At 39.7% G+C, this 22251-nt stretch overlaps 1 protein-coding gene across 2 annotated transcripts in view; it reads left to right on the top strand.

Moving 5' to 3' along the window:
- LOC120722043 (RNA-binding motif, single-stranded-interacting protein 3-like) overlaps window positions 1-22251 on the top strand; it is a 167923-nt gene that overhangs the window by 101613 nt on the left and 44059 nt on the right. The gene's annotated exons all lie outside the window — the stretch shown is intronic.

Below are 22251 nucleotides of genomic sequence, written 5' to 3'. Positions count from 1 at the left end.
GGAAAGCATGCAGGTTAATCTGCAGTGTGCGCATGTGTGCATGTTAGAGGACAACAATGCTGTGACGAAACTTGGACCTAACCAGCACAATCACATTATCCTGCCTGAGAGAAAGACAGAGAGACAGTGAATAGCCTGTCTTGTTTTCAGATTCATTAAAGCTGTATTGCTGCATACTTCCTTTTCTAAATGAGAGAGGAGTGCAATTAAAAATAGGCCAGTCTTCAGGCACCGAGAGCATCCCATTGAATTAAACAGCAGCAAGCCTTTGAGCCACCTTTGCCTTGCTCTTCTATTAAACCTCTTTTCATTAGACTTCCATCTCTTATTTTGTTCGTAGCGGCTTAGGGGTGGTGGGTGGGGGGGTATTGGGATAGGGAGGAGCAGGGTTGATGTGTTTAGCTGTTATAGAGGGGAGAACCCTCGACTCCTTGATTGAGATTGAGTTCTCTGGAGGGATGGAACGGAGGGCAAAGAGTCCATTTCAAATGAAATTACAGACTTCTTCCAGTTTCATGAACTAATTATGCAGAAGAGCTGCTGACGTCCCACATAACTTTCCCAGATCAGTGAGCAGTAAATAAATCTTACAGTCTTAAAACACCGATGGAGGATGTTCCATCTCAAGCCTAACCTTGAACATTTTGTAAGTTGAGAAACTTTTTTTTTTTTTTTTAAATTAGAGAGACTGACAATTGAAAACTTAGAGCAGTACAATGAGATTTTGTGTAGGCTAGCTGAGACGGTAAGCTTTGATGTTGCGTCTAATCTGCAAGATAGTTGAGTCTTTCAGCCAAAGTGAAGGGCGGAGAGAGAGAGAGAGAGAGAGAGATGATCAGCTTGTTTTAAAGAGGGATGAAACATCTAAGACAAATATTACCTATTTTGGGGTTTCGGGATGTTTGGATAGCGTCACTACTGAGCCAGTGCTGGCCTTAAATGTCATAGCATCCAATCTGCAAAGATAAATCTAGCCAAGCATGCCATATGCATATTACGTTTAAATATCTGAAAACATACTCTGTGTTGAAAGCATTTGTTCAGATAAATAAAGGCAGGCTTATAATCCCATATTGAGAACATAAATGGTGTGGGATATTTCATGATGCTCCCTGAAGCTCTTTACGTACATTTTTCCTACCTGTATCAAAGTCTACTAGTGATCTATGCAGCCTATACAGTATAAAAATTATATCTCACAACTTTATATTCTTATTTTATAGTTACTCCCAGCTACCAGGAAGCACAGAGGCTTACTATATTCTGATACAGTAAAAAGCATGAGATCTACTGCCTTTTAAAACTGATTGGAAGAGACTTGAACATAGTAACTGGCGATAGAATAGGTTTTGAGAGGAAGTACTATATCATTGACCTTGTTTGGAAGGATGAATAAAAAAAATGAATCTGTAGAGACAAGAAGAGCATGGAAATTGCTTATCTGTGGACCTGGTTCTTAAAATATCTTTTCTCTTTTCCTTTCTTTATATTAAAAAAAGGAAAAGGCAAACATGATTGTGAATCTACAGATCCCAGGATCTAGGTTTTGCTTAACTTCCTCTGCAACGGTATAAATAGTTAAAAGTTGTGTTGTATAAAAAAAACACTTTTAAGAGCCATTGTTGGACAAATAAATCTACACGGGAGACGAGATGATATGTCATAGATGTAAGCATTTGTGCCTACAGGAGCTCAGAAGAGAAATGGACTACACCACATAATGCTTATAGCCATCCCTAGTGTTATCTGCGTGTTTGTTTAAATGCCGAACCAGCAGTTTGGTCTGTCAAGACAACGAATCAGAAATGTCAGACAGGTTTATACACATGACAGACGACAGAAACGAATCAATGGGCAGCAGGAAAACCAAACACGGGAACCATCATGCTGCATGACAGATAATGTAAGAGATGTAGGGGGCTTGTGCTGAGAGGTTGCATTTAGGGCAAGACGCTGGAAATAGCTTAAAATAGAGCTGGAAGCAGCAGTATATGTCACAGTGTAAGCAGTCCGTGTTAGCCATGATTACAGTAACTTCCTGACATCACTCATGAATTAATTAGAGCACAGTTGAAGCAAGATTAGACTGCTAGTGTGTATATAACTGGATTTACTGCGAGAAACCTTTATCCATTAAACCCTGCAGCTTGCACTGACATCTTCTTTTGTAGCAGGTGCATGTTTTGGTTGTGAAATAAATGAGACGAGAAGAAAACACAGCAAGCCAAGATGAGAGAAGAGACAAGAAACTGTGTGTATGTGCGTGTCCTATACTCACTTCCTCAGTCTTCTTGGTAATTACTGTTGACCTGAAAGATGATTACTTCTACAGCTGTACTCCCTCACGCTCTCGCCAGCTCACTCACAGTTAGTTTTTCTGTCTCCCAGCCTCGTTCTTGCTTTCTTTTTGTAAGAGCATCTGTAGGTTGAATCCCCCTAAGATTATTACACAGAGTACAGCGAATGATTTAGATTCTAGCTCTGATTTTTAACCAATATGTGAATCGGTGCTTCTCTGCATTTTATGCACTACAAAATGTTTTGTGAAAAGCATGTGTAGCCCTGTAAGAACATTCAGCAATGTGAAAGTATTGAATATTAACATTCATATCAGGGCATTATTTTATTTTGCAAACACGAAATCACCTAAGCCCCTGTGTGTGTGTGTGTGTGGGTGGGTGGGTGGGTATATAATAACAGTTACACAGGGCCAAGGTCACTATGCTAATTAGAGAGATGGTACTACTGGCAGTGACACTTCACACCTCCCTCCCTTATTCTCTCCCTTCTTTCTTCTCCCCTCCACTTTGTCCTTGGCACCTCCTGTCTTTGTATTCACTTCTCTCTCTCTCTTTTTTAACCCCCAATCCCACCTTTTAATCCTATTTTAGGGGTTGGTTTAGTTGCTCCCCCCACGCATCCACGCGCACGCACACACACACACACACACACTCCCCATTTCCTCTGTTGTACGTTCCCCCCCAAACCGTGTGTGTATGTGTGCAGCAGGTGCTGTAATGCCTCCTCCAGAGTCGTTAGTTACAGGGTTGAGAAAGGACAGTGTGTGAAGGGTAGAAAGAAAACGGGCACTCGTAAAGTTAACGACACTGGTTGACTGTCATTTATCTGCCTCTTTTTTTCTTTTTTCTTTCATTCTTTCTTACCTTTCTTCCTTCGCTTCCCCGGACTTTATTTACTGATATAAACGGTGTGTGCAAGCTTTCTTGCATGTGTACTGCTTTTATGTGGCTGTCTGTGTGTGTCTGACAGCTGAGGTTAGTGATGGGAAGAGGTGGCCAGCAGGACCAACTGAGACATAAAATAAAGATGAACCAGACAAAAACACATACACAGGAAGACAAGAGCATTTCTTTTTTCCCCCCACTCTGCTTCCTGCTTGTCTATCACTTTGTTATCCGTTTGTTTCTGGAAACCATGTCACCTTATTTTTAACCTGTTTGTTTTTTTCCTCTTCTTTTTTTTCTTTCAGCCATTTGTTTGAGTGTATTTTTTATTTTGTCAGCCAGATATACAGTAATACACCTGAATACTTTCACCAGCCAGCACATATAATGTAAATGTTGGTGTTATTCTGCTTTGTAAAGAGCAGCCTGTGACTGAAAAGCAGAGTTTTAAATTGAAAACTCTGGGCTAGGTGATAATGGTAATGTTCCTTTCTTCTGTTGTAAAATCTGAAGTGACCCATCTCTTTAGAGGACTCTTCTTTTTATAAACTATGTAGATTATTTTTGAATACACAGCTATGACAAAGAAGGTTGTCTCTGTGCAGTTAAACAAAATGTATTTGGATTCTCTATTTGTGTTCAGAGATATCAACTATATTTCTACATTCTTTAAAAAAAAAAAAAACATGCCATCAACTTGCATTGCAAGTTGCTCAGATCTGAGTGGTTAAGGATGTTATAAAGCTGAATTTATGGTCTTTTTGTTAGACCTGACAGCCCCAGCCAAACAATAGCAGGAAGAGGACATTCAGGAGGAGGACAGAAAGGAAAATAGGAATGGGAGGGATCCTAGTGAGTGAAACCCAATCGAATTAAATGTAATCTGGCCTGAATGTGCACAACCATCAGCTGCTTTCCAATCATATTAACCCTGCATTACCATCCCTTGGCTTTGTGTGTGCGCGTGTATGTGCATGTGTCTTTTTATGTTAGTGTGCGTAGAGGGTGATGGGAGAGAGATGTAGGAGTTAAGTGGATAAGTGAGAAAACAAAAGAAAGAGATGGACTGGATGGGGGAGAGAGCGTGAGAGGCAGGGAGACTGAGAGGAAAATGAAGATGAATATAGGTGTTTGGGTGATTAATGCGCCGCTGTTGCATTGCTAATGAAAAAATATTTCTCATCATTACAGTAATCATGATAATTCCTAGTGACACATAACAGTTTCTTCATTTTACTGCTTTACTAAGTTGTGTATTATGCCATCAAAAAGATTACTTGCACAACAGTAAATGTTAGAGTACTGAAAACAGAACTGAAGTCTTTTAGTATATGAGCATAAAGAGTACACGAGAACATGTATACTGTTTTTGACCTTTATAAATCTGTATAATGTCAACGTTCTAGTTAAATAACAAAAATGGTAAACACTGAAGATGTTAATAAAACATAAGTGACTCATTATCCGTTCGTGACATTTTTTTTTTCTCCCTCCTCAGTGTACAGTACCGCTAAAGGATAGATTGCAAGGACCTGAGGTTATTGAGCTTGTGCAATATGCAGCCAAAAAGCATTCTTCCGAAAGGCCCTGGCTCATAAATGCTTCATTAACAAAAGTAATATCAGTAAAATGCTTGCCTTTTTTGAGATGGCAGAGCAGGCAATAAAAACAGAGGATACTTTTTTCTTTTTTGGCAAACTTGTTGCTGCTTACACCAAATGCTGCGGCTTAGATAATGCAAATGCTGTCATGGGTTGTTCTGTACTGAGTCCTCCATAGGTCTTTTGATGAGGCAATTGAAGAGGCATTATAAATGTGTGTGTGTGTGTGTGTGTACATATATATGTATGTATAGATCAAAGTCCCTGGTTGTTAAGTTATTAGCTTCATAACTCTTAATTTGCTATATGTTTTGTAGTCTCTGTGGGCAGCAGTAGCTATCACATGAATTCCACAGATCCCTGCATCCCTGACATCATGAGTGAAGTGTAGATGGTTGCTGGTGGCTCAATCACAGTTTTTGTTTGGTTTTTCCCAGACATCTTACCTTCCTCACAGCAGATGGAGCCACATTTTTGATGTGGCTCCATACAACACATGCTCTTCCTGACACAACCTTCTTAGGGATTTGTTTCCTCCTATTCTCAAACTTGGGATCTATCGCCTGTTGTGTAAATGTACAAACCGCTGCACTATGAAGCTGGTGTAATGGCCAAGAAAAAGAATAGCAAGGTGCTTTTGACTGGGATAAATTGTTGGTTGGCCACTGATTGCACTGATTTATTTTCACATTTGGTGACCAATTGCAAGTATTTGTGGACCAAAGCGATTCCACAGGTGGGAGGCCACTTGTCTCTAAACAAGCACTATCTGACTCTGATGATTTGCAAATAATTGCCATCTGATTTATAAACGCAGCCAGTACATTGTAGTAAATCTGAGTCACTTTGAAAGAGAACTAAAATAGAGCGAGAGCGTCATGGAAATGGAATCAGGCCCATATGAATCATGTTTGCTAACATCAGTACAGGTTGGGGATGAATTTGAAGTTTGTCATGTTTAAGAAGACAGTCAGTAAAGGATGGATTCCCAAGCAAATGCACGATTTGTTTGGTGGTGAATGAAAGCATTACATCTTCATAGCCTCATATTTCAGCAATGCAACGCAATCAGCTACAGCAATAACATGTGAGATTATATTATTTTAGAGGAATTACATAATACATTTCAAGCAATTTTCAGTCATTTTGTTAGAGTAAGATGCTTTTCAACTACTGAATGGCTCATTAAGAAAAACCCTTCAGATTTGGTTTCACCCCAGCATTACCCGCGAGAGAACGGAAAACAAAGACGAATGAGGGAAGTACTGCCATGAACACAGGAGGGATGGAGTAGGCAGCTAGAGAGTGGGGGTGGTGCTTGGTTTGATGGAGCTGGGTTGAGAACAGCTCTATAAGGACGGAGATAACTGGAAAACACTATAAAATGCCTATCCTCACATTTTCTCCCTCTGTGGAATTAGCCTTTGAGTGGGCTGCTGGAGCGAGGGAGGGTGCGTGCGGTGATTGATGGAGGGAGGGAGTGGGAAGCCCAAACTGTAGCAAGGGAGGGTGGAGAGAGATGGAGTATATGTGGAGTGGGCAGCCTGAACTCTGAGAGGGAGGAAGTATAAGAAGGAAATAAAAGGCTAGCAGAAAAGGAGGGTGTGAGGAAGAAAAGGGTGGCGCTGCATTTACAATCTTTTTTTTCCCCACACACTCAGTGGAATACATATGAGTGAAGTATATTAATGGCAGTGAGAGAGGCTGTGTGAAAGGTCCCTTTTTATGGGGACACTATTGCTTCTATTTTTTGATTGGCTGTTCGGTCCTCACATCTCTCATTGTTATTGGTGGCCAGGCACGTTCGTTGTTTGTCATTGGGCAGACAGCATAGTCGGCTAGGTTCGCAATCCGATGGCATAATTCAGCCATCGATCAAACTTTGTGGACAGCAGTAGCCAAACTGCTCCTCCAGACAGAGACAGAGCCTTTAGAGTGGAATATCACAAATCAAATGCTGTAACCTTTTAGTACGTCTGAGTCTGTACATGCCCACTGAAAACCAATGAAGCCTTTTCCTCTCGCTCTGCCATGCAGTCTGACTATTCTTCACTTATCTATTTTTTAAGTATTTATTCATTTCAATTACATATCTCCATCCTGCCTCTTCATTTGGAAAAATCGCTTCACTGAAATCCTTGAAGTCATTTGTGCTTGTTGATTTAGAGGGTGGTGCACAGAGAGTTGTGGTGATTGTTGAGTTGGACACCTGCAATGCTTACCAGTTGCTGTTACCTGGTGGCGATATCTTTGAGACTGATTACAGCTGATAATGACCACTCAGTGGGACGATAACATTTGAGTTGGGTGTCCTTGTAACATTTACTCAGATGAAGGATTTGTGGTTTCAGAGAAAATAATGGAACTTGTATGCTAGAGATGTATTGCGTTAATTACCTCAGCTCTTGGTCCTGTTGTATTTTTCTAATGATTATTTACTATGTGCAATTTCACACATGGAGGGTTTAGATATGTTATAGCTACTCCACCACATTTGTAATACAAGGTTCCAATTAAACTATACATAATAAATTGCAGTGAATTGTATGGCGCTAGGTGTAGTGTGAGTGGGGTTGTTAGCAACAATTATATAACAAGTACCTAAAGAAATCTTAATCTTTCTGTTGACAGTGTTATAAATACGTATGATTTATGACCTACACTTAATTTGAAAGGGTTTTCCAAATATATGCTAGTATCTCTTTTCAAGCCATTGGTTAGGACAGTTGAGAAAAACATCATGTTTGAAAGCGAGATGAAAGTTGTGTATTAAACAACACTACAGTGAAAACTGGCTAAATTTAATAATAATGAATGCACTTGTAATTCTGTGTGTATTTATAGAAATAAAAAATGATCTATATGTATGTATATATGGAAACGTTCGTGTGTGTGTGGGGTGGGGTGGGGGGTAGTCCATCGTAGTCAACATTTATTATTGTGCAGTCTGTTTCGCTCCTGTTGCATAAACTGTTCTTCGTCTGCATCATCTGTCTCTCGTTGCATATCCCTCAGGCAAACTTAAGCTGTTTAACATCTTCTCCAATTTTGACTGGAGCAAAAACATTGATAAAGAGTATTGCCCACTTAGCAGAATGATTGCTTGGAGTTTTGTAGAATTATCCTTGTGTCCCTGACACAAGTTTTCTTAAATCCCTTCCATTGCAATAGGTCATTCCATGATTATCTATTTCTTCTTTTCGCCATGTGTTTGAGGATGCACTAATGTTCTTATTATTATTCAAGTAAAAACTCAAGTTCCACTTAAGCTTAATAGTTAAGCTGTTTTGTGTAATGGAATCAGACTGCAGATTGTGTACTGATGCAATGAAGCAACCCCAAACGGCATAACATTTCCGCCGCCATACTTCACAGCCGGTTTGACATTCTTGTACTGAAAAGTTCTTTGATCTGCACTCTGGGAGTTACTTGCAGTTTAGTGTGACCAAATTTTTCTGTTCTTGTAGACTTCTTTAGGCATCAAACAGTCTGTTCCAGAGAAGAGTGGGGCGGTGGAGGGTCACTTGCCAGACTCAAAGTTAGACAGAGCTTATTTTTGAAGGCCTTAGAGAGCTCTTTAGATCTTGGTGTAGTGATACCGCATACCTCTATAGCAACGAAAACAACAGAATCAAGATGTCACAAGTTTTAATTATCCAGGGTCTATTTGTGTGGGGAGACCCAAACAGACATGGAGAAGATCTGTCGAGAGCGAAGTGAGGGCCGCCGGAATGACGTGGACCCAGCTGAAGAGAACGGCCCAGAACAGAGTCCGTTGGCGTGGTGTTGTTGCGGCCCTATGCTCCACCAGGAGTCTACAGGAAAATTGATTGATTGAGGGTCTATTTGTAACTCCTTAAGGAGGTTTGTATTTTTATGGCAAAATCCTCATGATTTGAGATCTGATTTATAGATTTTGTATTACAAAAATGTGTTTCGATAGCATGCATCTCTTTTTAAAACCACATTTTTATACTTACTTTAGGCTTTTTTTTTTTCTAATATTTTTGTATGAAGGACTTTGATATTTATCTTGATGAGGTCCTATAGAAACAAAATTGTACTTATTTTACTTACTGAAAGTATATGAGCCTTGTCATCTGTTTGATTGTATCTCTAGTTTATTGAAAAAGTTAGCAATTTAACATGGGATGTCCCCCAGGTTTCATTTCAAGATCTTTTTCTAGATACACACCAAATGCTTCAGGTTTATATTGGATGCAAATATAAACAAAATGCAAATAGATTGTAGAGGTGGAACTTCAGTACAGACAAACTGATATATTAAATGTCAATGAATTTGTTTATATTAAAGCTGATATAATCAGTTCTGTAAATGTGCCAAGTTGAGTTAATGCTTGCTAAGGACATAAATAATGTTGCTCAGTATAAAAGAGCCGTATGACCAGACTCCATCATTATGACCTTTGGCTGGCTTAATTTGAGGGTGCAACTAAAAATGAAAATGATTGATAATGTCAAGAACTTTGAGAATCCTAATGACAGCCACTGGCTGTCCTTTTTCAGGAACGTTCACATTCTGACTAGAGAAAGGAAATTGGACATTAGCAACCAAAGTTCAGCATGAGGGTAAAAATTCCTGGCTCATCCTATGAATGTTAAATATAAGGGTGGTTGGCTCTCTGCTGCTATGCATACTATTATAATAAATCATATGTAATTGCTTCTGGTTTTTCCTTTGTGTGTGTGTGTGTGGAGTGTGAGTGTTGGTAGTGGGGTTATTATTAATTATTTCACTGCTTATTCCTGGTTATCAGATCCTATACATGCACAATTTGGGGTAATGCCCCTGAAATAGAAGACAGGCCAGGTTGTTGCGGCTGCTCCTAATGACGCAGCTTTAACAAGGTTCTGTCTCAGAGGACACTAAACCTGCTCAGTTTGGACTGGGAGGGTTTAAGAACCCTTGTTAAGGCATAATGGCTTTGTAAGAGGGGAGGATGTGGTCTGTACATGTAAAATGAATAGATGAGTATGAGCTTGCCATCATGAGGTGTCCTTGGTAGAGGATATGATGGTAATTAGACTGCTGTTTTCTCAATGGTGTTCCTGTGATGAGACTATTTAAACTCTTGGTGCTGCGTGTGTAGGTTTGTAGTTCGGCAAGGGTGGGATGCGCGTACATAGGCATGCTCATGTTCATCTGTATGTGCATGTGTCTTCGCATGAGTGTGTGTGAATGTGCGTATGTGTGACTGCCCTTTAGTGTTTGCTGACTCAGGCTGGTTTTCCCTTTCTAAAAGTAAATAACCTTGGCCCAACAAGCTGTCAGCTGGCCCCACTGTGCCCTCGTCCCGACATCAAAAGATGGCGAGAAAATCTCTACTCTCTCATCCTAGCTCCTCAGCAACACACACTGAAAACGCATCTTCACAGCGACCACATACTGCAAATGAAGTTGCATCTTCAAAAGCCCATCTCCTGATGCAAAACGGCTGCAGCTGAAATTCTTTTTTGTGCTTCCATGTTACATTAATTCCATTAAATGTCTCTACATGTGCTTTCTGTGTCTGTAACACAGACACTCTGCAGCCAGAGCCCTTGGTTCAAACTCTCACTCTTGAAGTTGAGAAAGAGGATCATTTGCTGTACTATGTTTTTCTGAGCGTGTAACATCTATGGCTTTTGTTGCTTTTCACAACAAAGCATAACAACTGAAAATGAAAAGGCAACATCTCAGTGAGAGAATCCCAATATTTAGTTTTGAAATGTGCTGTGTGACAGTGGTTTCTGTGTAGCCCAAATCAACAGAGCTGGGCCAAAAAAAAATTTAAGGGGATCAAGTTGGCAGTATTACAGATGTAAATAAAGTCAGTCACAGATTTATTTTTATGTTTTGTCACTTGTAACATTATAGTGCTGATTATGTTTCTGGTATTGCAGGTACACCAGTCCTTTCTATTAAAAAAAAAAAAACCAGTTTGAATCATGTGCTTTAAAAAACAATATGGGGAAAAAACAATTCATGGTACCCAGTGTTTGTTCAGTTATTTTTACTTAATCAAAACAACCCAACAGCAGTGTGATTGTTGATTTATACTCCCTGTGGTGCAGAAAACTTTGGGGGGGAAAAAACAACACGTCATATTTTGGGGGGTTAATGGACACTGCTGTGTCTCTGGCCCTCTGTTTATTATTGTCACTTTGGCTTGTTTCGTTACTCATTGGATTTCTCACTCCTTGTTTTTCCTACACCTTTTCCCTCTCGTTTTGCTCCTCTGTCTCATTTTTTTCTATCTTCCTGTCTCTCTCCCAAGCCAAACAGAGGTTAATCCCTCTGGTTTCAAATAGAGATAACCATGGCAACAGGCCACAGCTTTTGAGCTTTGGGTCTGTAGGACAAAGGCATTGATCAGGATGAAATGGTGTCATGTGAAAGCACAAAACACACAACTGGCAGATGTGTACACATGTTTGTGTGTTTGTATTGGGGCAAAAAAATCCTCTAGTGGCTGCTCAGTCACTCGTGTAGACTGTGTGAAAATGAAGTATGCATTTGGTGTCTAAGTGTATTTCTGTTTTTAAAAAGTTGATAGACATGCTGAGAATTAAAGATAAGGTCAGAAGTATGCATTTTAGCTTAACATGTGTTTGGCACTGAAGAGCTAAGCTAACTTAAACTGCACAGAGTCCTTGAGAAAATGAAACCCCAGAACTCCATTAGAGCTGCTCAGTGGCCTCTTACAGAAAAATGATCTGTGCAGGAAAGTAGGTGTGAATGTTTAAGAGTGAAATGATGGAAGTGCAACTATTAGATTAGATGCTAGTGCTTTGACCCAAATAACACTTTTCATTCAGGCCACTCTGATTGAATCACAGTTAGGAAAAATAAATATTCAAAGTTGTGGAGGAAAGTTGCACTAATGCTGTTTTCCTTTATTTTGATTGCCCTGAGATTAAACTTGCCTTCTTGCAGCACACAAAGTCATTCTCACATACTCACGCACATACACATACTTGACCTTGATGGTTGGATTACAGCGAGACTGATGTAGTCAGAAGAGCAGAGTTGATGAAAAAGGTCTTTTATTGAAGTGTAAACCAGTATTTCTCTCCTCTTGAACTTTATAGCCGAGGCCAGCGGAAGGTGTGGGCGGACACAGACAGCTTAACCGTTATACAGCAAATCTACCAGCTCGTCAAAATTTCTGCTCCTTTCATAAAGTACTACAAGTGTTACATACCCTGGTATGACAGCCACATTTTTTTGACTTTTATGGCAATTCAATGAAGTTGAGAGTACGGTTGTGGCTCTTGCCTTAAAATCCTGCATTTATACTTTTTTCATGCATTTTCTCAAAAAATGTTTTCATGAAGATGAAACGAATTAGATGGTATTTTTCCTGCACCAGTTTTCAAACGGCAGCTTCCTTTACACTTATGTATCTTGGCATTTTTACATGTAACATGAAATAAGGGGGGGGGAGAACAAATACATCGTTGGATACCTCTCATCTTCTTTCAGAGTTTGATTCAGAACTCAGAAGCGCTTAGCCAGTGCTTCTGAGTGTTTTAATCACTGCCAAGAGCACAAATCTTCTCTTCACTTGAATTTTTCAGGACTTTTTTTTAAAAAAGAAATTGTAGTTTCCTTTTAATTTGTTTTCTCTCTGGCTGTGGCTCTTCACTTCTTTTTCTAGTGCTTTGTCTGACAAGCTACATACCATTTAAGAAAAGAGGGGGGAGACAAAGGAAAAAAAAAGCATTTTAATAAGTTTGTCTGAAAACTTTCTTTATTAATTTTCGCTTTCCTTATCCGAGAAAGTGCTTCCTCAATGATAATCCAGCTATCCAGCAGGCCTTCTGGTTTATTGCATTTGTCTAATGAAATGCTCCAATACAGACAGACAATCAAGGAACAATTCAGTGAAAGAAAGAGATAGAGAGTGGGGGTGGAAGAGGTAATGTGTGAGTGAATTTAGGAGCTGAACTCCACTTTGTTTTAATCTGTTAAAGTAGTATTAAGAGTAGCAGAGTTACTGTGAAGGATGCAGACCATGTATCCAGGACTGCAGGCTTTGAATCTTTGATTGTCTTTGTAACTTTTCCCTGCATTTTACTGGCACACTGCAGGGTGTTATAAAGCTTAAACACTCCTGTGCAAAGTGCTGACTTTGCACAGTAGCTATAACTGGTTATTGTTGCTTGTTAACACAAAACACTTGTTTTGCTCATTAGAGAACATAGGGGCACAGTTAACAAATCAGCATTGTGTTGTAGTTTAGATATTTGACAATTTCAAGAATGATAATTACTATACTTAATATAAGCACTCAGGATCTGATCCTTCCTAAAAGATTGCCTGAAATAACATCAAAATGAGGAAAAAAGAGGATTTAAGTGACTTTGAATTGGCAAAGGTTTCCAGAGAATCTTCTGAAAATGAGAAGATATCCAGTGGACATCAGTTCTCTGGGTGAAAATGCCTTGTTGATGCCAGAATGGGATGACCGCTATGAACTGATAAGAATGCAACAGACAATACCGGCAGAAGAGCATCTGCTACAGCAGGAGGAGACCACAGCGTTCTGTTAGCTAATAGGAAAATGAGGCTGCATTTTGAACAACAAAATATTGGAAAACATCGCCCGATCTGATGAGTCTCGATTGCTGCAAGATTTGGATGGTAAGGTCTAGAGATGGACCGATCCGATATTACGTATCAGTATCGGTCCGATACTGACCTAAATTACTGGATCGGATATCGGAGAAAAATAAAAAATGTAATCCGATCCATTAAATATCACGAAAGCACCTCACAAAACTTGCAACACGCCGTAACTCACCTCAGAACGTTAGCACGTCGGAGCAGTATGCATCACGTGATAGAGCGGCTGTGGCATGCGGGACCTGTCGGTGGTCTGGATAGCATTTGGAGCTTCGCTAGCAACCCGGCATTTCATCTCCGACAAAGTTATCCCGAGAGAAGTAAAGCAAGTGTGTAAGTCCATCTCTGAATGTTTGTAAAGCATTCCTGCCTTAAGCTGAACAAGCGACTGCCTCTTCTTGCTGCTACTTCAATCATGAAACTGCTTAATGATCAGCTGATCGGCTTTTCTGTCGCGAGTCAGTGTCTCTTGTTTGCTTTTGGCCCACTTTGCACCAGAAAGAGGAAACCAGCGGCTGAACAACAGCAGCACGTTTAAGCTTGATAAACTGTTGTTAGAATTTATTTAATATTACTTTCTACTCGAGGATCTTTTTCTACGTAGCTGACGCTGGTAACTGTGCAGGGGCGGATCTAGCAAAGTTTAGCCAGGGGGGCCGATAGGGCATTAACAGGGAAAAGGGGCACAAAGACATACTTTTCTTTCTTATTCTCATTTAAAATGTCTAGCTTTTAATAAATAATTATCCAAATCTTACACCCAAAGTTTTAATTTGATGTAAAATGAATAGAAGTCAATTACTGTATAGAGTAACTATTAAGTCTAATATAACCTAGTAAGCTATAGTACTTTTTCCTTTGGGAAGGTACCATCTGTGCTGTCTGCAATTTTGTTGAAGAAAGATGTTGAATCTATTTAATATTTCTTGAAAAATAATTGATTTCTGTGCATTTTTTTCACACTGCATCAAATTAAGGTTGATTACGTCGATTAAGCATCATGAGGTGGAGCGTGAGGGGTGGTTCCCTATTTTTTATTTATTTATTTTTGTTGTTGCTGGGAGTTGGAACCCTATTAGTTAGGTTGCTTAATATTTACGCTAAGTACTCTTTAAAATACCAGAATAGGGAGGATGGTGTAGGTTTAAGTTTATTAGATTGATCAGTATTGCTGAACTATGAAATATATTTTTTTGCATACAGGTATAACAGAATAGCTTTAGTGTAGTTGTTGTTTTAAACTTGAGTATGAACTTATACAAAATGCAGCAAGATATTTAAAAAACAGTTTTGTTGATTAAAAAACACTATATCGGATTCATATCTGTATCGGCAGATATCCAAATTTATGATATCGGTATCGGACATAAAAAAGTGGTATCGTGCCATCTCTAGTAAGGTCTGAATTTGGCATAAAAAAGTTGAAAGTGTGGCTCTGTCCTTAATCCACCACCTGGCAGGTGGTATAATAGTTTGGGGGATTGGTTTTGGGGTGGGGGTTGTTTGTTTTTTGGAACAGTTGTTGCTGACCATGTCCATGCCTTTAGTGTACCCATTTTCTGATGGCTGCTTCCAGAAGGATAAGGCTCACAAAGTTCAAACCATCTCAAACTAGTTTCTTGAACATGACAGTGAGTTCACTGTACTTTAATGGGCTCCACAGTCACCAGTAGAGGACCTTTGGCATGCAGTGAAATGGGATATTTGCATCATGGATGTGCAGCTGCCAAATCAGCAGCAGGTGTGATGTTATGTTAATATGGACCAAAATCTCTGAGGTGTCCAGCTCCTTGTTGCCCCTGTGGCTCAAAACAGTTCTAAAGGTTAAAGGGGTCCAGCCCAGAACTGGTAACATGTATATTTCACATGCGTTCTGCAGTCACGTGATAGATAATCATTGTCATCTATTTAAAATTTCCTTTTGCTCATCTCTTTTGTTTACCCATCACTTCCTCTCCAGAAGTTCTGCCTTGATCATTTGCAGTCAGTGTGACACCTCTGGGTATGTAGTTGTAATCATTAACAAATCCCTCTGAAGTAGCTTTAAACAGCCCTTCAAATGCTGACCCCAACCCACCACACACACATCGCTCCCCACCCCACATACTCAAAGGTGTTACATGCTCTGTGTACCTGCAGAGTGACAGACAAGTCCTCGCCTTGGTTCCAGGTTGTATTAATCATTTAGATTGAGGATTTCCCCCGAGCCCATTCTTTCCTCAGGCAGACAGTATGACATCAGGCTGATGAGGCCTCGGATGACACAGACACATTCATCAGACATACAAAAGATTTGTTTCAAAATCTGTTTTTATGAACATTTACGTCTTAACAATATCTTTGTTGTTCTATCTCGTGAGACTGGAAGCTCTGTTGTTGTTGTTGTGAAATGTTTTGTCCTTAACAGCATTTCAGTGTGCCCCATTTCTACTGTAAAAGGTACAAATTCTTGATCCTTTTATTGTATATTGCATTATGTGAGGCTTTCAGAGTACTAGGTGTTGCTCTGTCACAACCGTGGCAGAAAAAAAAAAGGTTTAACTCAAGGTTATTTTACTTTAGTTTTGTTTCTCCTTGTTTCTCAGCTCCTTCAAGAAGTTTTTCTTTGTCCAGTCGTTGGTTAGAGGTAAATGGCACAAGTGAAATTAATGGGAAAATATAGCTAGGGAAAATCACTGGAATCGTTCGGTTAATATAAAACTGAGGCATAAAGAGTGAAGAGGTTTTGTGTAAATTTAACAACATGATTTTTCTCTGCCAGGCTTTTTACTTGGACTTCCTGAGTAGGAGAAGAAGCATAAACAGTTAGAAGCTAAATGTATTTGCTTCTTACTGACTTTTTGCAAATGCATCCACACGCGATCTCTAAAAGCACATGTCGCCAAAACACCACATAAAACCAAGACTGCAGAGAGACACACACACAAAGTGGCAGGTGCATGAAAGTAAAATACTGCAGTGTGTGTCTGTGTGCAGTGGTATTAATTATACTGTGGGGACAAATTACACAATCACATTGTGAAGACATGTTTGGGGATAAACTCAAAGCCCCATTAGGCAAATCATTACATTTTAGGGTGAAGACTTAAGGTTTAATTTTAGGTTTGAGTTAGGATAAGGACTCGAAGGAAGATATTGGTTGTGATTTAGGTTAGAGTCGGACTTTAGGAAATGAAGTTAATGTAATGTCCTCTGAAGTGATGGAAACCTGACTGTGTGTGTGTGTGTGTGTGTGTGTAGGCCTGCTTCAGTGATCATCTGTCTGCATTCCAGGTAATTAGACTGGCCAACAGCTGAGTCCCATTAGTGTTGATTACAGCATTCAGTACTACAGAAGAGAAAGAAAGGGAGAACTAAATAGAGAGAGAAGTGTGTGTACAATGTGCACACAGGGTGGGCTGTGGAGGTGTTTGTGTGTATCATCCTTGTGCTTGGATTTTTGTGTTATAGTACTATCTTCCCATGGCTTATTACCTTGCGTTCTAGCAATCATCTATAAGGAATTAATGTAACATTTGTTATATATTTTCTTTAAAAACTTCTCAAGGAGGATCCTCAAACTTTTTACCAGTCAGCTAAAAGCATAGTCTTAATCCCAACAGGGATCACTCACCTGTTTCTGCTGGCATCGCATAAGATGAGAAACTTGGGATGAAAAAGATTCAGTGCAGTGCCAGAAAGCAACAACAGCCACATAACCACAGGAAATGACACCACTTCTACTCAGCTGCTAGGAATCAGGCCCACACTCATAAGTTACATTTGTGTGGTCACTTTGAAGAATAAACAGCAACAACAAAAAAAAGCAATATGACTGATGGAACGTTACATCTGGACCAGCGTTTTGTTTAGTCTATTGATGTCGCCTATCTCATGATTTCTGTTCTTATTTCAAATCACACCCAAGGGAAATTAAATTGCTCAACTTATGAAACCTTTTTGTCTGTATCCAGTCAAGGAAATGTTTACTTAATCCACACAAGGCTTTTCTGTCTGCATGTCCACCTACACTCTTTCTGTCTTCCTCTCCATGTACTTGTCTCTTTCTCCTCTGGCTGACCCTCCCTGATGGTTTCAGTGTCTCAGGATTGGGTGATTGATTCCAGCTCTGGGCGGCTGGAAGACGAGCAGCCTGCACACTGATGTGCAGCAGGAACTGCACTTTGTGACGAATTACTGGCCTTTTAATACACAGTAGAGACAGAGTGAGTAAAACATGAGAAGAGTGGAAGAAGCCATATTGAAATTGCAATGCCAGGACAGGGGAGAAGTCCAAGAAAAGAGGGAAAAGTAAACAAGTAAATTAATGGATAGATGGGTAAACGGATTAATCGCTTTATGTGTAACTGTGAGATCTTTGTGTGTGTGTAGCGCCAATTATCTAGAAAGGCATCTCCTAATGCTTGAAATGAGTCATACAGAGTGTGAAGATGCAGTGTTAGAAGCCTGTGGAAGAAAAAAACTGTCCTGTAATTGAATTAAACATTGAAACATAGTCAGTCTCTCACTTAGTCAAGAGTGATGCCATTTCTTTGAGTCATCAGGGTTTCTTTGCCACTTCACAGCCACTAGAGTGTCACAGAGTGGAAAACAGCTTTTCTACTTCTGAATATATTCTCATATGTCATCACTCGAAAAACCTTGAACTACAGTTTTAATGATGCTGGAACGTTACTGCAATCCTTTAAAGGTTAGCTAAGCTAATTGACCTTTTGTAGCCAATTAACCAGAGCAGAAAACTGGAATTTACAGAGTGCATGGATTTGTCTCGTTTTTATCTTGTTTATTTTTGATTGAAAAATGTGTGTGCTTGGAAGGTGAAAGCATGAGCTCCACTCCCAGAAAGTTGATTCTGGTCATCTGGGCGTAGCATTTTCAGTGGGAGAAGTCACTTGGATGAGTGATGAAACGTTTCTCCCTCTGAAAACGCCACGCCCAGATGACCAGAATCAACTTCATGGGATTTTCTTACCTGGATGATTAAACATGCATCAAGGCATGTGCCCTATTGCATATCAAACCCAATTCCCTCAAAATACTCACACATCCATTAGGAATAAATTGACATGTAGTTGGAAGTGCAAAGCAGTTTAATATGTGTGGGTGGCGTATCAAAAGCGTTAGAATTACTACAAAAGATACATCCCATGTATCGCTACAGCTGGGTAAAATGGCATCTTGCATAGACAATTTTTTTAATGATCTGTCTGTTACAGAAACATAAACACACGTATCTTAGAAGCAGCTGAAGCTGCCATTGCTACGTTAATATGTACTGACCAGAAACTAAATGATGATGTAATCAGTATCCAGTGTTGATTTCCGTGAGCTTCCAGTCATGTCGAAGATGTAGAAAAGTGTATATCTCCATGGCTAATGAAACCCTGGGGATTTCAGGGTTTAGGGTTCATAAAGTATTTATGGTATGTTCATTAAGTATTGATTAAGCCGTTAGAGAGCATTTAGACACTCAGACAATCATTATGAAAGATTAGAACTTAAGGAAGAGCAAGATGAAAGAAGTTAGAAATGCAGACGGCGAGAGCTGGCCATGAGAGATGAAGGAAAATGACACAGAAGCAGAGAAAAGTGGAAGGAGGACGGGAAAAGAATGAGAAGGGAGAGGAGGGAAATTTCTGCCCTTTAAATATTAATTAAGCATTCAGATAGTGTTTTAGACAGCAAGGCTACCATTATAGGAGATTAGGTTTTAATCTGAGCAGAGAGGAGGAGCAAATAGCAAGTAGGGGGGAAAAGGAGAGAAAAGGGGGAGGATGAACAGATTGGAGGAAGTTAGAGCATTGGAAGGAGGTGGGTGAAGGAGAAGTAAGAATGGATGGATTAGGTAAAAAGGAAGACTCGACACATAATGCTTTCTCAAATCAGCCTGCTTCTGGTTGAAAGTGGTCAGCTGTATGTTTTCAAAGCGTTTCTGTCTACACTATGTTTTTCTTCATCTTTCCTTCCATACATGTTCAATTCCTGCTCATTTATTTAAGGGTCGTGGGAGGTAATAAAGTGTTAGTTCTGATGTGAAGTGTTGGCATTTCAGATATGAGCTGAATTGCGGAGAAAAGTGATGCTCGAGTACCGTCTCAGCTCATGCAGACTGACACGCAGACTGATCTGGCATTTCTCACAGATATTTAACCGTTGCTTTGCCCTCGCTTTACCCTCCAGCTCCTCAGCAGGTGCCTTTGCCTTGCAGTGTAACCAGGAAGGAGCATTAGAGGCATAGACCTGTTATAATAATGCAGCAATGAGGTTTAATGGGGCTGAAAACACTGGCTGACTAGCTGGCAGGCAGGCTACCCAGTCAGAGAGAGGCACAGTTGGTGTGAAGCAGCTTCCAGCTTGCGACAGATGTTACGAGAGAGGGTGAGTGAGACAGAGAGAATGACGTGGGGACAGAGGAAGAGAGAAGTGAGTCATTTGCAACATGCAGAGTGAGAGATCACTGTGAAGTAACTTTGTGCAAACAGCAACTTTAAGCAAAGTCAAGTAGAGTTCATTCACGTGTGGGTGCTCCAGAGCACCTTAGCTCATATCCCACTTGCAGTGCAAATGCACAGGTTGTGCAGAAATCTGTTTTGAAAGGAGGTATTGTAGTAAAATTTAAATTGTGACAGTAAAACATTACATTGCCCCCATTGATTTTCATGCTCATCTTCCACGAGATTTCCCCCGATGGAGCCAATAAGAATGATGGAAAGAGAGCCTAAAATTTTTAGGCACGAAAGACATAAATTTAGAAGAATAGTAGTGAGGTTATGACTTCCCTCTTGTTTTTTCTGCATTCATTCCCCTCGTTAGAGAAATTACAAACTATATGGAAAATGTGTGCCTAAACAACAGCCGACCCAGTTTTTTCTTCTGAAATTGGCGAACTGCTGAAAGATATTGTATAAGACACATGATGACTAAACTGACCACAGGGTTAGGAAATTTTCTGGTTTACCATTTAATCTTTTAGTGGTTTGCAAACAGCAGGAGAGGGATTCTGTCAATGGTACCACAGTAAGAGTAATGCACAGCATAGTCTGCAGCTTATTTGTTTGAATGACAGAAATTCAGACTTTCAACAGTCTAATTGCTGTGTTTTAGTTTCCTCTGCGATTTCTCTAGTTTCCTGTAACTTGGATGTGCAGCGATACAGTTTTGCAGCTTTCTCCCTTATTAACTTTAGAGTGTTTCACTGCTGAATCTTCTCTTGGGTTTTTACAGTTTAGAGAGCCTTAAAACTGGTTGTGTGTTGTAACAATTTTTCACATAGCTATATAAATCCACTGGACATGTTATATTAAGGCTTTGGTTGACAAATAATAATAGAAGCCTGGCTGATGTAGGATTTTTAAGATCGATGTGATACCGATATTAGGTGATTTAAAAATCTGGAAATCTGATATATTAGCCAATTTTTTTTTTTCCCTTTCAGACAAAGGAAACATGACCAGATTTCTCAGTTATGTGTAGTTATTTATTTAATGATTTATGCTCTGCCGAACTCTGATTGGATCAGCTTTGGTTGCATAAATGGCATTCCAAAAGGGAAGTTGCAGAGTGCCTTCTGGTGGACAAACTATGCAACATCAACATAAAATGTTTGAGGATATTTTTTTTTCATGTCTATTTGATCTTTATTAAATTTTCATCTATCGCCTGTTATAAATGCACACACCAATATTTTGGCTAATAGCTAATATCACCCAACAATATTGGCCTGCCAGTATTATTGGTAGATTATTTCTTCAAAATCAAAGCTCTGTGTTGAAGCAAAAAATGTATTTTTCTGTGTTATTTTCATTACTTGTAAGCTCACGGTATCGTCAGACACACATGGTTGTTTGTTTGAATCATAATAAAAGGTTCTTGAGATCATCTTTGTGTGGCGATAACATTTTTAACCTGCTTTAAAACTCAGGTGCCCGCATTAACATACTCATTCTTTTTCTTTATAATGGGCATGAAGACATCAACCCCTGTCCTTACTGTGCTTCCAGTGTCTGTGACAAATTACAGGAAAGAAAAATGGAAACTGTGCCACTTCACAGTAAGTGGACCCAGTGGCTCTGTTATGCTATAGAAGGAATTTCTTTGGAATGGTTTGGGAACCGTCCCACCACCATCATCAAGATAAGGGTGGGGGGGAAGGTAGATGCAAACTTGCTTTAGTGACCACCGTTATCAAATGTTTTAGATTTCTTTCATGACTGAAATTGTCTCATCTAGGATGGGGCTCAAAGGGTCATTGAATGGTTTAATCGGCATGAAAATTATGTGAAAAATATGTGAATTGTGTATGCCTTCATGGTGACCTTGGTAAAGAAGATTTCTCAGAACAATTCTGTCTCAGAATAGTTTCGTATTTCTCTGCAGTAGACCCAAACCATGCTCACAGCACATCATAGCCACTGGCTCCCCAAGGTTTAGAGATCAGCAGTTTGGGTGTGTGTACATGTGTTTGTGTGTGAATACCTTTTTGTTTATGCAATAAAAGAGCTACCTGATGAGCCTGTCTTTGAATCTAAATGTTTTCTTCATCCACTGAAGTCTTTTCTTTGCATGCACCAGAGATGCTTGGAAAGTGGGAGACCCAAGCTTGGCAGACTGTGACCGAAGCAATCTATGCAATCAGTGACTCAGAATCAGCAGAGCGACTTCAGTGAAGAAGTCTGAAATATTTTACCTTTCTTTCTAACATCTGAATATATCTCTCCATCAGCAAGGGTTTTCCTTTGGCTGAGTGTCCAATGTAAGATGACACAATTGTCTTCCCACACAGAGCCTCTGACTTTGGACATACTCCTTTACATTTGCGTGCATGTTTCTGTGCGCT

The sequence above is a fragment of the Simochromis diagramma genome, unplaced genomic scaffold (assembly GCF_900408965.1).
Source record: "Simochromis diagramma unplaced genomic scaffold, fSimDia1.1 OVJJ01000618.1, whole genome shotgun sequence".
NCBI lineage: Eukaryota > Metazoa > Chordata > Actinopteri > Cichliformes > Cichlidae > Simochromis > Simochromis diagramma.
The sequence above is the reverse complement of the archived record's forward strand: the minus strand, read 5'-3'. Positions and strand labels throughout refer to the sequence as shown.